Source organism: Muscardinus avellanarius (assembly GCF_963383645.1).
Source record: "Muscardinus avellanarius genome assembly, chromosome: 4".
NCBI lineage: Eukaryota > Metazoa > Chordata > Mammalia > Rodentia > Gliridae > Muscardinus > Muscardinus avellanarius.
Window position 1 is genome coordinate 94,324,682 of NC_137789.1, and position 11,794 is coordinate 94,336,475.

The window sequence follows — 11,794 nt, forward strand, 5'->3', positions numbered from 1 at the left end:
ACCTTTCCATCCTCATGATGCCCTCCTCTTCCTGTGACACCTGGGTAGCTTCACAACAGCATGGTCTCTGCCTTTACACAAACTAGTCGGAGAAGTTTCTGAATCTTTCAGCCCAGTGATCTCTCATCACCCAACAAGGGAATGGGCACACACCAATGCCCAATCAATGCTTGTCCAATTAACTTGGGACAAGCGAAGGGAGGAGGAGGCCAGGGGTCACCTCTCCACCTCACTGAATGAAGATGAAAATACTGGGGATGGCCACTACAAAGATGTCCTCTGTCCCCCTCAACTCCTTTTCTTGAAGCTACATGTGTGTGGCTTGCTCTGTTTCTGATGTCTTCTCTCACATCACCACCCTCTCACATCAATTCAGGTGGCGGTTTAGAGCCAATTAAAATTTATAAGGCACAGGTACTGAGTGAAATCCAAAGGATTAATTTGCTCAGTGAAGTATTAATCTGTGTAATGTCATAGGCGCTCCTTCTGCAAACGGTAAGATGGAGACAAGGACCAGGAGGCACAGCCCCTCCTGTGTTTGGCTGTAAATGTTCTAATTGGTCCCACTGGGCTGGGTGGGTGTGGCTCCGCCTCCTTTGAGCTCTGTGAAAGGGCAGAGTCAGCTATGTGAGCCCAGGACAGAGCTGCCCAGAAGCCAGCTCCACTTCTTGCTCCCAAGTAGGCACAGGGAGGCCACCCCTCTCCTGGCTGGCAGAAGGATGCCCTCTCTCTGGCCAGCCCCCTTTGGTCTGCACTGCCCTCAGGGCAAAGCAAGTGAAGGAGCAGTAATGGGCAGTTTCCACCAGCTCTCAGGACTTTGCTTTCAGGGGCTTTGTAATTAAAATCCTTCCCAATTAGGAGGCAAGGTAAATCTGCATCCAAGCCGATAATATGGCAAGGCCCAGCTGTCCAGCTAGCCACCCTGTCCCTGAGGCAGCCCAAAGAGCAGGAGAGAGGACTTAACCAGTGATGAGATTGCAAAATCAGGGTTCTGTGTTGGGCTGGATGTGAGACTGTCTGTCTCATTGCTGGAGGTACTGGAGACTTTTCTACTTAAATTTCATTAACCACAAGAACATCGCTCAAGAGGACTGTGTGTGTGTGTGTGTGTGTGTGTGTGTGTGTAGGGGGGGATTTAGTGTCGGATGCCTGGAAGGTCTCAACTTCAGTGTCGTAAGCCAGAGTGATGACCCTGGAGCCTCGAGGGGCTTATGTGGTCTGTTCAGAGACTCAGGTAGTGGCCGGCAGTGGGAGGGTGTTTAGAATAATTACTAAGCGGTCTGGCTTTAGAGTCAGACAGAACTGAATTCAAGTCCTTGCACTGTGCTTGGCAACTGATGCCCTTAGGCACATTCATTAACCGTTCCAAACTTGTTTTCTTATTACTAGAATGGAGATCAAAATCCTACATTGCAAGGCTGTATGGAGTACTTGCATGGCACTTGTGAATAGCCTGACTCTAACAAATGGTGGCTTTTACTATTATTGTTAATAGTAATAATAACAAAAAATATCCTCAAAGGACCTTAGTTCCAGCGGTCTTGCTTACCTCTCCTTTTGGCTTCTACCAACCTTATCTGCTAACAAATAACCTGTCCTGTTACCTCACCTGTGATGTGACATGAAGTAGGGTGGTGGACAGGACAGCTTTGAAAAGTATATAATTACTTCCGGGAAGATGGCGACCGAGAAAAGCGAGGCTTAAGAGCCCCGCTAACAACCAATCTCCATTACCACAAAATCAGCGCCTTTCATAGCCAGAAAACACCATCACCAGAGAAACAAAAAAATCACCAGGCTCCAGAGAGAAAGTGGACTGAGAACAGAGCTCAGAGCCACAGAGGAGATACACCGGCCTCACGCCCGAGGATGCGGCAGCAGCACCATACTGCCGGCAGCAGCGGCGAATTCACCGGATGGCTACAGCAAGCCGAGGTGAGCCGCTGCGGAACAGCCAGGCGGGATCTTTCGGCGCAGGGATCATCTAAAGCTCCCAGTGGCTGAGCTCAGCACATGCTGCAGGGACTCAGAGTGGAACTCAAAACCAGAGAAGAAAAAATACGCCAGCCTCATGGCTGAGGGTGTGGCAGCGGCGCCATATTGTCACCGGCGGCAGCAGCAGTGAATTCACCGAGTCTAGTACAGCTACATCTGTGTACTCAAGAACAGTGAGTCAAATTGCGGGCCACAGAGGAGAAATCCCAGTACTGTACTCCCTGGGACTTGACCCAGTGGGGGAGTGGCGGTGGCAGAGATATCACACCATAGGAGAACGTGCAACCTGGCACCCCCCACAGTCTAAAGCAGCCTCTATCGACTCCCTGGGTCGGAGACTCTGTGATACAACCCAGTAAAGGAGTAGTGGGGTCAGAGATACTACAGACTCAAGATCCAGAGCACCTTAAGCGAAGTCATAGTGACCCAAGGGAAGAACCCAGAGAAGGCACAAACCTCCGAAATCATGGGAAAGAGGAATAACACTGAAGTAATGAATGTGCACAACCCCACAACATCAGAACCTGATAAAACAGAAAATCAGAGATTTCTAGAAGATCAAATCAGGAAAATAACTGTAGAAATAATAGAGGTGCTTCGAAAAGAACTCAGAGAGAGCCAAAAAGAGATAAAGGATGCAATTAATGAAGTAAAGGAGTCAATTCAAAGCACGAACAACCGATTAGACCACATGGAGAACAGAATCTCGCTCTTAGAAGATGATCATTCAAAAAATGAATGCAGAGTTTCTAATCTAGAAAAAAATATCCGACAGCAGGAATCTGACACTGAAGAAATATGGGCCCATTTTAAGAGAGCTAACCTAAGAATAATTGGAATAGAGGAGGGAAAAGAAAGTGAAACCAAAGGGATCAACAATCTCTTCAAGGAAGTAATAGCAGAAAATTTTCCAAACATAGAGCAAGAGGTTGATACACAGGTCCAGGAAACTTATAGAACTCCCTTTAGACAGGATCGGAGAAGAGGATCCCCACGCCACATAATTGTCAAAATGACCAATGTGGAAGCCAAGCAACAAAGAATCTTAAAGGCAACAAAAACAAAGGGCCAAGTGACATTCAGAGGCAAACCAATTAGAATCACTCCAGACTTCCCAAAACAATTCATGAGAGCCAGAAGGGCTTGGCGTAACATATTCCAAACTCTGAAAGAAAACAACTTCCAGCCAAAAATTTCCTACCCAGCAAAACTTTCTATCAAATTAGATGGGGAAATAAGAAACTTCCACGACAAACAGAAACTGAAGGAATTTATGTCTTCAAAACCAGCGCTAGAGAAAATACTCAAAGAGATTAACCACAAAGAAGAAATAGGTAACACACACCAGAACCAGAGAAACAAGATTTTCCATCCAACAGACAACTAAGATTGGTTATCTGTGGAGATTCATTATTTGTGTTAGTCTTTTACCTATCTCTAAATTGTATTATTTGCCTTTATTGTTGTTAATTTTTAGGATGTCTAGTTGGAATATTAATATACCTTCAGATATAGCATTTGGAAATATTTTATCCCATTCTATTAGTAACTTTTAACTCTGTTTACACTGTCTTTGGATATACAATATTTTTTTATTTTTTAGGGAGTTTGTATACTCTTCTGTTGCCTGTGCCATTGAAATCATATCCAAGAAATCACTGCCAATTTCAATGTTGTGAGGTTTTATGACCCAGATTTTCTTCTAAAAGTTTATAGTCTTAAGATTTCTATTTAGGTCTTTTATCTATTTTGAGTTAATATTTGTATATGGGATTAGGTAAGGGTCCAATTTTATTCTTTTCCATGTAAGTATTATTTTTCAACAATATTTAGTTAAAAGATTATTATTTCCACCACCAAATGTTCGTGGAAACCTTGTCAAAAATGACAATATAGGGAAGAATTTATCTCTAGGCTTTTATTTAACTCCAATGGTTTATATATCTGCCTTTAGAACAGTACTACACTGTTTCAATTATTGTAGCTTTATATGGTTTGAAATCAGAAAATATATATCTTCTAGCTTTGTTCTTTTTCGAGATCGTTTTGGGTATCTATAGTCCATATTCCATATTAGGATAGATTTTTTTTTCTGAAAAATAAATATATAAGTATATGATAGTTTCACCTAAAAAAATAGAAAGAAATATTCTCTGGTAAGAAAGAAAGCAAAAAGAAATATTGAAATGTTATCTTTAAGTCATCAAAAGCTTGGTATCGGACATATGAAACTGTTATGTGAGATTATCATTTTTAATTTTGGATAAATTGCTATAATACTAGATGTCAACCACTAAGCCAAGCATGGGAAGGAGGGATGGGGAGAGAATGGGGTGAGGATCAGGTGGGGGCTGATTGGGCGATGTGTGCATGTATGTCTACAAAAGTTTGTATCCCACTATGATGTATGAATACAGTGTACCAATAAAAAAAAAGGAAAAGTATATAATTGATGTGTAAGTGTAAAGGATTACTATTCATACAAATAAATTACATGGATTTTTATACAAAATAAATTATCAGAATCCTTCAATGATATTGTCTTGGTCCATTTTATGTTGCTATACTTTATTTTGGATAATTTTATAAAAAATAGGTCTGGGGATGTGGCTCAGAGGTAGAATGCCCCTGGGTTCCATCCCTAGTACCACACACACACACACACACACACACACACACACACACACACACACACACAAATAGATCTGAGAGTGTAGACCAAGGATAGAAAGACTTTGGGTTCCATTTTTAAAAATTTTGGATAATTTATATAAAAAGACTTTTATTTTGGCTTATGGATCTGGGGATTGGCACCAATATTTGCTGAGAATCTGGAAAGGGCCACATGCTGCTCCAAGCATGGCAGAGAAGTATGAAAGGAAGCAGGTACACATGGAAGAGAGGGAGAGAACAAAGGGGCAACTCAATTTACAACAACTTTTTCTCAGAATAACTAAGACTTCTCTTCATGAAGGTATAGCCTCAAGATCCCAACTACCTCTTTTTTTTTTGTGTGTGTGGTACTGGGGATTGAACCCAGGGGCATTCTACCTTCAAACTACACCCTCAGCGCCTTTAATTTTTTTTTTTTTTTTTTTTTTTTGCAGGTCTGGGGTGGAACCCAGGGACATTCTACCTCTGAGCTACAACACCTGCCCCTATTTTTTATCCTTTATTTTGAAACAGGGTCTCACTAAGTTGCAAAGGCCTCACTAAGTACCTGAGGCTGGCTTCGAACCTACACGATCCTCCTGTCTCAGCCTCCCAAGTGCTGGGATTACAAGTGTGTGCCACCATGTTGGGCTCTTTATTTTTTATTTTATTTATTTATTCATTTGTTTATTTATTTATTTTTGCAGTACTGGGAACAGAACCCAGGGGCATTCTACCTCCAAGCTACACACCTAGCCCTAATTTTTATTCTTTATTTTGAAATGGTCTCACTGAGTTTCAAAGGGCCTCACTAAGTAGTAGCTGAGGCTATCTCAGCCTCCCAAATGCTGGGATTACAAGCATGTGCCACCATACCCAGCTTTATTCTTTATTTTTGAAACAGGTTCTCACAAAGTTGCATAGGGCTTCACTAAGTACCTGAGACTGGCCACAAACCTGGACCTTTCTGTCTCAGCCTCCCACCTTTAAAAAATTTGAAACAGGCCAGGTGTGGTGGTGCATGCTTGTAATCCCCGCGATTGGGAGGCGGAGACAGGAGGATCGTGCTGATTCGGAGCCAGCCTTGCTGGCTTAAGAGACCCTGTTTCCACATAAAAAAGTTAAAAAATAGGTCTGGGAGTGTAGCCCGTGGGAGTGTAGCCCAGAGGTAGAAGGGCTTCCAGGAACCCCAGTACCACCAAAACAACAACAACAAAAAAAAAATAAATAAAAAATTTGAAACAGGGTTTTGCTAGGTTGCTGAGAGTTTCACTATGTTGCTGAGGTTGTTTCTGAACATGCAATTCTCTTGTCTCAGCCTCTCAACTACTGGGATTACAGGCAGGTGCTACCACTCTCAGCTTCCAACTATCTCTTATATGCTCCACGATCTGTTCCACTGGGGACCAAGTTAGTATGATAATTGGTGGGAATAAGCATATTCAGACCATGGCAGATGGCTCCTTCTCTCTGATGACATGTGGGAGAAAGTTCAGGACAAGAGTTCCTGGAAGTTTTAGAAGATTAAGTGACTTTGGGGTGAGTGTCAGTCCAAGTTAATTGTTGCCAACAACAGAAATTGACTCTGTCTGATTAAAGTAGTGAAGGGATGTGTTAAAGAATACAAACTCAGAGCATTATTGGGAGAGCTGGGGAGCCAGGAAGGCAGTAGTAGAGGCAGAACCACATGTGAATTGTGTATGGAGAAGGCTTAAGTGGGGCTTGAATCCCCTCCATTCTCACTGGGCGAGTGCCTGGGACCCCACCTGCATGCCCTGGGACTATGGGCACTATCTGCCTCGGCGAGGTGTTCTCTCTGGAATCAGTCCTGAACATCTGATCCACTCTTCCTTGGTGACATGCTAGGCTCTAGCTCAAAGAGGAGCAGTCGGTTCCGCCTTGCTTTTGCACTAGGAGGAGGGCTCTGTCTCCTGAAGGCTCATGTTGTAGGATGACTCAGATGTGGGGCAGCCAGAGAGGGATGTGTGCCAAGGGCAAGTGAGGAGGAGAGATCACCAAGCATCCCCAACCAGTGGGTCATGGTGACATCAAAGTCTTCTTGCTTGAGGTATTTTTGAGTTGACTGGAACATTTGTAATTCCTGCTGTACCGAGAAAGGGACATGGGCTCGCTCCTGAGAACTGAAGTCCAGATCCTGAGATGGGCAACATGGCTTCTTGGGAATTTTAGGGTGGGAGAGGGAAGTAAGGGAATTGGTCATGGCTGGATCTGTCCCTGCCTTTGAAGGTACCTGGTGAGCAAGGCCGGGCCCAGGGCAGAGTCCAGCTATGAAGGGAGCCAGCGAGTCAGAGCCACGGTCTCAGAGGAGAGGAAAGAGCTGGCAGTGTAGTCCTGTTGGAGAGACACCATGCTTCCTGTTTGGGGACACACTTGGGTGGTGATACCCGTCCTCACTGGGTTTCACTCTGATTGAGGAAGAGATAGGTTGACCTCCTATCATCTGTTCCAGTTATATTTTAGTATATATTTCTCCAAACTATATAAACATTTAGGGTCTTGATATGTTGTCCAGACTAGTCTTGAATTTCTGGGGCCAAGTGATCCTCCTCCCTCAGCCTTTTGAGAAGTTAGGAGTACAGGCACACAACTATGCCTGGCTCCCCCATACAATATTTAAATAGCTCAACACCAAATAAAAGAATAAAAGCCAGTCTTCTAATTGTATTTGTACAAAAGAAAAAGAGTCGCTTTGCTCAGATCATAGGTGGGAGAGAGGGAGAGGCCAGAGCCCACAGAGCCTCCTCTGTGTCATCTGAAGCAACAGTGTCCTCAAAGGGTGGCCCTACACAGTGGCCTTAGCCTCACTTGGGAATGTGCTGAAAAATGCAGACTCCCAGAGCCCAGACCAGACCATGGAGCCAGGAGCTGGGGCGGCCCAGCACTGCTAGCCAGCTGTCTAGGAGACGTTTATGCCTGAGAACCATCACCTACAGGGGGAGGGGCTACTCCCCTTCTCTAAGGGCCTCAGTTTCCCCATCTGTAAAATGAAGTGTTGGATTTTTTTTGTACTAGGCATTGAACGCAGGGGTATCCTGTATCTGAGCTACACCCCTACCTTATTTATTACTTTAAAATATGATCTCATTAAGTTGCTGAGGGTGATCTTGTCTCAGACTCTCAAGTACTGGGATTACTGGTGTGTGTCACAACAACCACGGTTACATCATACAGTAAAACATTGTGCCGCTGAGTGTGGTGGCACACACTTGTAATCCCAGCATTTGGGAGGCTGAGACAGGAGGATTGTGGATCAAGGCCAGCCTCAGCTACTTAGTGAGGCCCTTTGCAATTCTGTGAGACCCTGTTTCAAAATAAAGAATAAAAAATGGGGCTGGGGGTGTAGCTTGGAGGTAGAATGCCCCTGGGTTCCATCCCTAGTACTGCAAAAAAAATATTATGCATCATCAAAAAGAATGAGGAGAATCTGTATTCACTGATTTGGACTGGTCTTCTCAGATACATTAAGTGAAAAAAGCAAGAGAACAATATGTACAATAGGTGAAAATGTTTGTTTAACAGTTTGCATACCTAAACCTGTTTGTCTCTATGGAAGCTATCTCTGGCTATAGCAGATGCCTCCATGGGAGGTTTCCTTAGGAATGGGTTGGTGGTAGGTGGGAACAAGTCTACTTTTCACTATCCCCTTTGGTTTGGTTTGGGCTTAGGATGTACACGTATTACAATATTAGCTTTTTTGCTGCTGTGATCAAAATACCTGATGAGAACAACTTAGAGGGGGAAAGGATTATTTGACTCAAGGTTTCTGGGATTCAGTCCATGGTTGGTTGGTCCCAAGGCTGAAACATCATGGCGGCAAGGTGCAGTGGAGGAAAGCAGCTCAACTTAAGGTAACTGGAAGGAGGAGATGTGGGGAAGAGAGAGACAGAGAGACAGAGACACTTGTAGGCCCCAAGGTTACACCCCCAGAGACCTCCCTCCTCCAGCCACACCCTACCTACTTATAGTAACCATTCAGTAATTCCATTAAATTATTAATTCACCAAATGGATCAATCCATTGATGAAGTCAGAACCCTCAGGACTCAATCGTTCCACCTCTGAACATTTCTGCATTGCTAACACATGTGTTTTTTTTTTTTTTGACACATTCCGTATCTAAACCATAACATACTAAAACAAAAAAACAAAGCAATAACCACAAAGAACCAGAGTCCTGTCTCACTCTCTCATACATTGATCCCTGGAGTGTTGGTGGCCAGGGCTATATGTCAAGGATGAGCCAGGCATATAGGGTGCCCCAAGAGAGGAGTGGGTGGCAGCCACTGTTGGCTGCGTTTCCCATGACACACTCACAAATGGCCCATCTTCCCTGCCTCTTTCTGCAAAGGAAAGTGAGACAAAGAGGTGTAGGGGTTCCTGTACTCACGTTGTGAGCTTTGCTGAGACAGAAGCCCTGCAGGGCAGAGCTGTGTTGCCTGGCAGAGGGAACCCTGCTTCATGTGGGCTGTAGCCAGGCACTGCCGTTGGAGTCCTGGGTAGGAGAGTAATGCCAAGCACAGTATTGCCCTCACTTGTGTCCATTCACAGCTCCTTCTCCCTACGTGATGTGATGCATGCTCATGATGAGGGATTATATTAACTCTACATAGTAAGAAATGAAATAAGGGCCTGTTTGCCTTAACCCCCTCCTAAGACCCATAGCTGGAAGTGGCTACACTGTGATTCTAGGACTCATTGTTTCCCTATCCTGGTGATGTGAATGATGAAAAGAGGTCATAGGCTCTAACGATTATTTGCTCAGGGAATGGGTGTTACCTTCTGATAGCCCAGAGACTTTCCCTTGCTTAGGCCGGGCTGCAAGAGTTCACGATCGAAGGTAAGAGCTAAAAATTCTTAGAAATGTCCTCACGGCTCTTCCGCCGCCATTTTAAATCCAGCTCCATACAATGCTCTGCTGCCACTGCCGCTGGGACCCGGACTGTGCACCAGCACACCCCTGCCGACAGCTCCGCCACCATGGAGGACGTGAACAAGTACAGCAACACAGAGGAGTTCACAGAGGGGTCCAAGATCAATGCGAGCAAGAACCAGCAGGATGACAGTAAAATGTTTATTGGAGGCTTGAGCTGGGATACAAACAGGAACGATCGACCGAACATTTGCCTCGATTTGGGGAAGTGGTAGACTGCACAAGTAAAACAGATCCAGTCGTTGGAAGATCAAGAGGATTTGGTTTTGTGCTTTTCAAAGATGCTGCTAGTGTTGATAAAGTTGTTTTTTTTTTTTTTTTGTGTGTGTGTGTGTGTTATTGGGGACGGAACCCAGGGGCATTCTACCTCTGAGCTACATCCCCAGACCTATTTTTTTATTCTTTGTTTTGAAACAGGGTCTCGCTGAGTTGCAAAGGGCCTCACTAAGTAGCTGAGGCTGTCCTCGAACCGCGATCCTCCTGTCTCAGCCTCCCAAATGCTGGGATTACTAACATGTGCCACTACGCTCAGCTGTTGATAAGGTTTTGGAACTGAAAAAACATAAACTTGATGGCAAATTGATAGTCCCCCAAAGTGCCAAAGCTTTAAAAGGGAAAGAGCCCCCTTAAAATGTTTTTGTGGGTGGATTGAGCCCGGATACCTCTGAAGAGCAAATTAAAGAATATTTTTGAGCCTTTGGAGAGATTGAAAATATCGAACTGCCCATGGATACCAAAACAAATGAAAGAAGAGGATTTTTCTTGATCACATATACAGATGAAAAGCCAGTAAAGAAATTGTTAAAAAGCAGATACCATCAAATTGGCTCTGGGTAGTGTGAAATCAAAGTTGCACAACCCAAAGAAAGAGGTATATAGGCAACAGCAGCAGCAACACAGCGAGGATGAGGTGCTGCGGCTGGGGAAGAGCGGTACTAGGGGTCGAGGCCGAGGTCAACAAAGCACGATGGCAAAGCATCTCGTGGGGGTGGCAGTCACCAACATAATTACCAGCCACACTCAAGGAGGATGCTGGGGAAAACGGGAGCTGCTAAAGGAAACCATCTTTGCAGGATGGCACTGAAGACTGGTCTTCTGTTGATCTAAGATGATTATTTTGTGAAGACTTTCCAGTGCGCAAGACACAACTGTCCAACTGTATGTAGCCGCCCTTGAGTTTTCTGCTTTTACTTTGTCCTTTACTATGTGTTATGACTCTATGTGGATTTGTGTTTATACAAATTTTATTTGTATGATTTCATGTTAAACCTCAAATAAATGCTTCCTTATGTGAAGAAAAAAAAAAAGAGAGAGAAATGTCCTCACAGTGGGGAGAAAGATGCTCTGAAATGCTGGAGAGAGACCATCTCCCATGGCCGAGTCCCATTTCCCTCTTCTCATTACAAAGTGCCAATCAGGTCAGACACATGACAAAAATGAATATTTTCTGCCTCCGGAGATCCCTTATTCCTTTAGTCCCAGTCCAAATGCCCTCTTCCCACGGCAGATTGTCCGGCCAGGTTCAGAGGCTCATTTCTTTGCTCTGCACAGCTAGAACCTAGGCAGAGATAGATCTCACCTCGAGAATGCGCCAGGATTTGCATCTCTGATGTCGCCCACCCTGTGGCAAGTTATAGGCGAGCAGCATTGTGCTGTGAAGGCTGAGAGGTTTCCTGTTCTCATCTCTTACTTTAGATGGAAATACTTCAGGGTGAGCTGTCTCCTATGGCTAGGATGGGGGTATGGGGCAGGGCGTAGAGGCGGTGGGAGGCATGAGAGGGGCTGGATCAGGCTGCCTGGTGAAGGGCTCTCTCTGGCAGTGGTTAAGGTGGAAGCCCAGGTCGCAGGGACAGCCCTGATGGGGACAACCAGAGGACTCAGCTGGTTCGGGGACACTTACCAAGTCTGGAGTAGGTGTTAGGCATTGGGGAAGCCTAGTGAAATTAGCAGTCAAGGAAGAGGAGGAGGAGACAGGAAGAAGGGGCAGGGACACTTAGTTTTCTGGTGGCCTCTGGTGGGGTCAAGGGGTAAGTAATGAAGAGTCTTAAGTACAAGAGGGTTGAGAAGTTTCAAAACCTGAGGATACACCCCAGTTTTGGGTACTGGTAATTGAACCCAGGGGTGTTCTGTCTCTTAACTACATCCCCAGCCCTTTTTAGTTTTTTTTGTTTTGAAACAGGATCTCACTAAGTTGCTG

General features: G+C 44.7%; 1 pseudogene across 1 annotated transcript; it reads left to right on the plus strand.

Moving 5' to 3' along the window:
• Positions 1–9,527: 9,527 nt before the first annotated feature.
• On the plus strand, positions 9,528–10,704 carry LOC308262358 (heterogeneous nuclear ribonucleoprotein D-like; annotated as a pseudogene). The gene is made up of 2 exons: positions 9,528–9,887; positions 10,130–10,704. The product of its transcript is annotated as a heterogeneous nuclear ribonucleoprotein D-like (transcript).
• Positions 10,705–11,794: the final 1,090 nt, after the last annotated feature.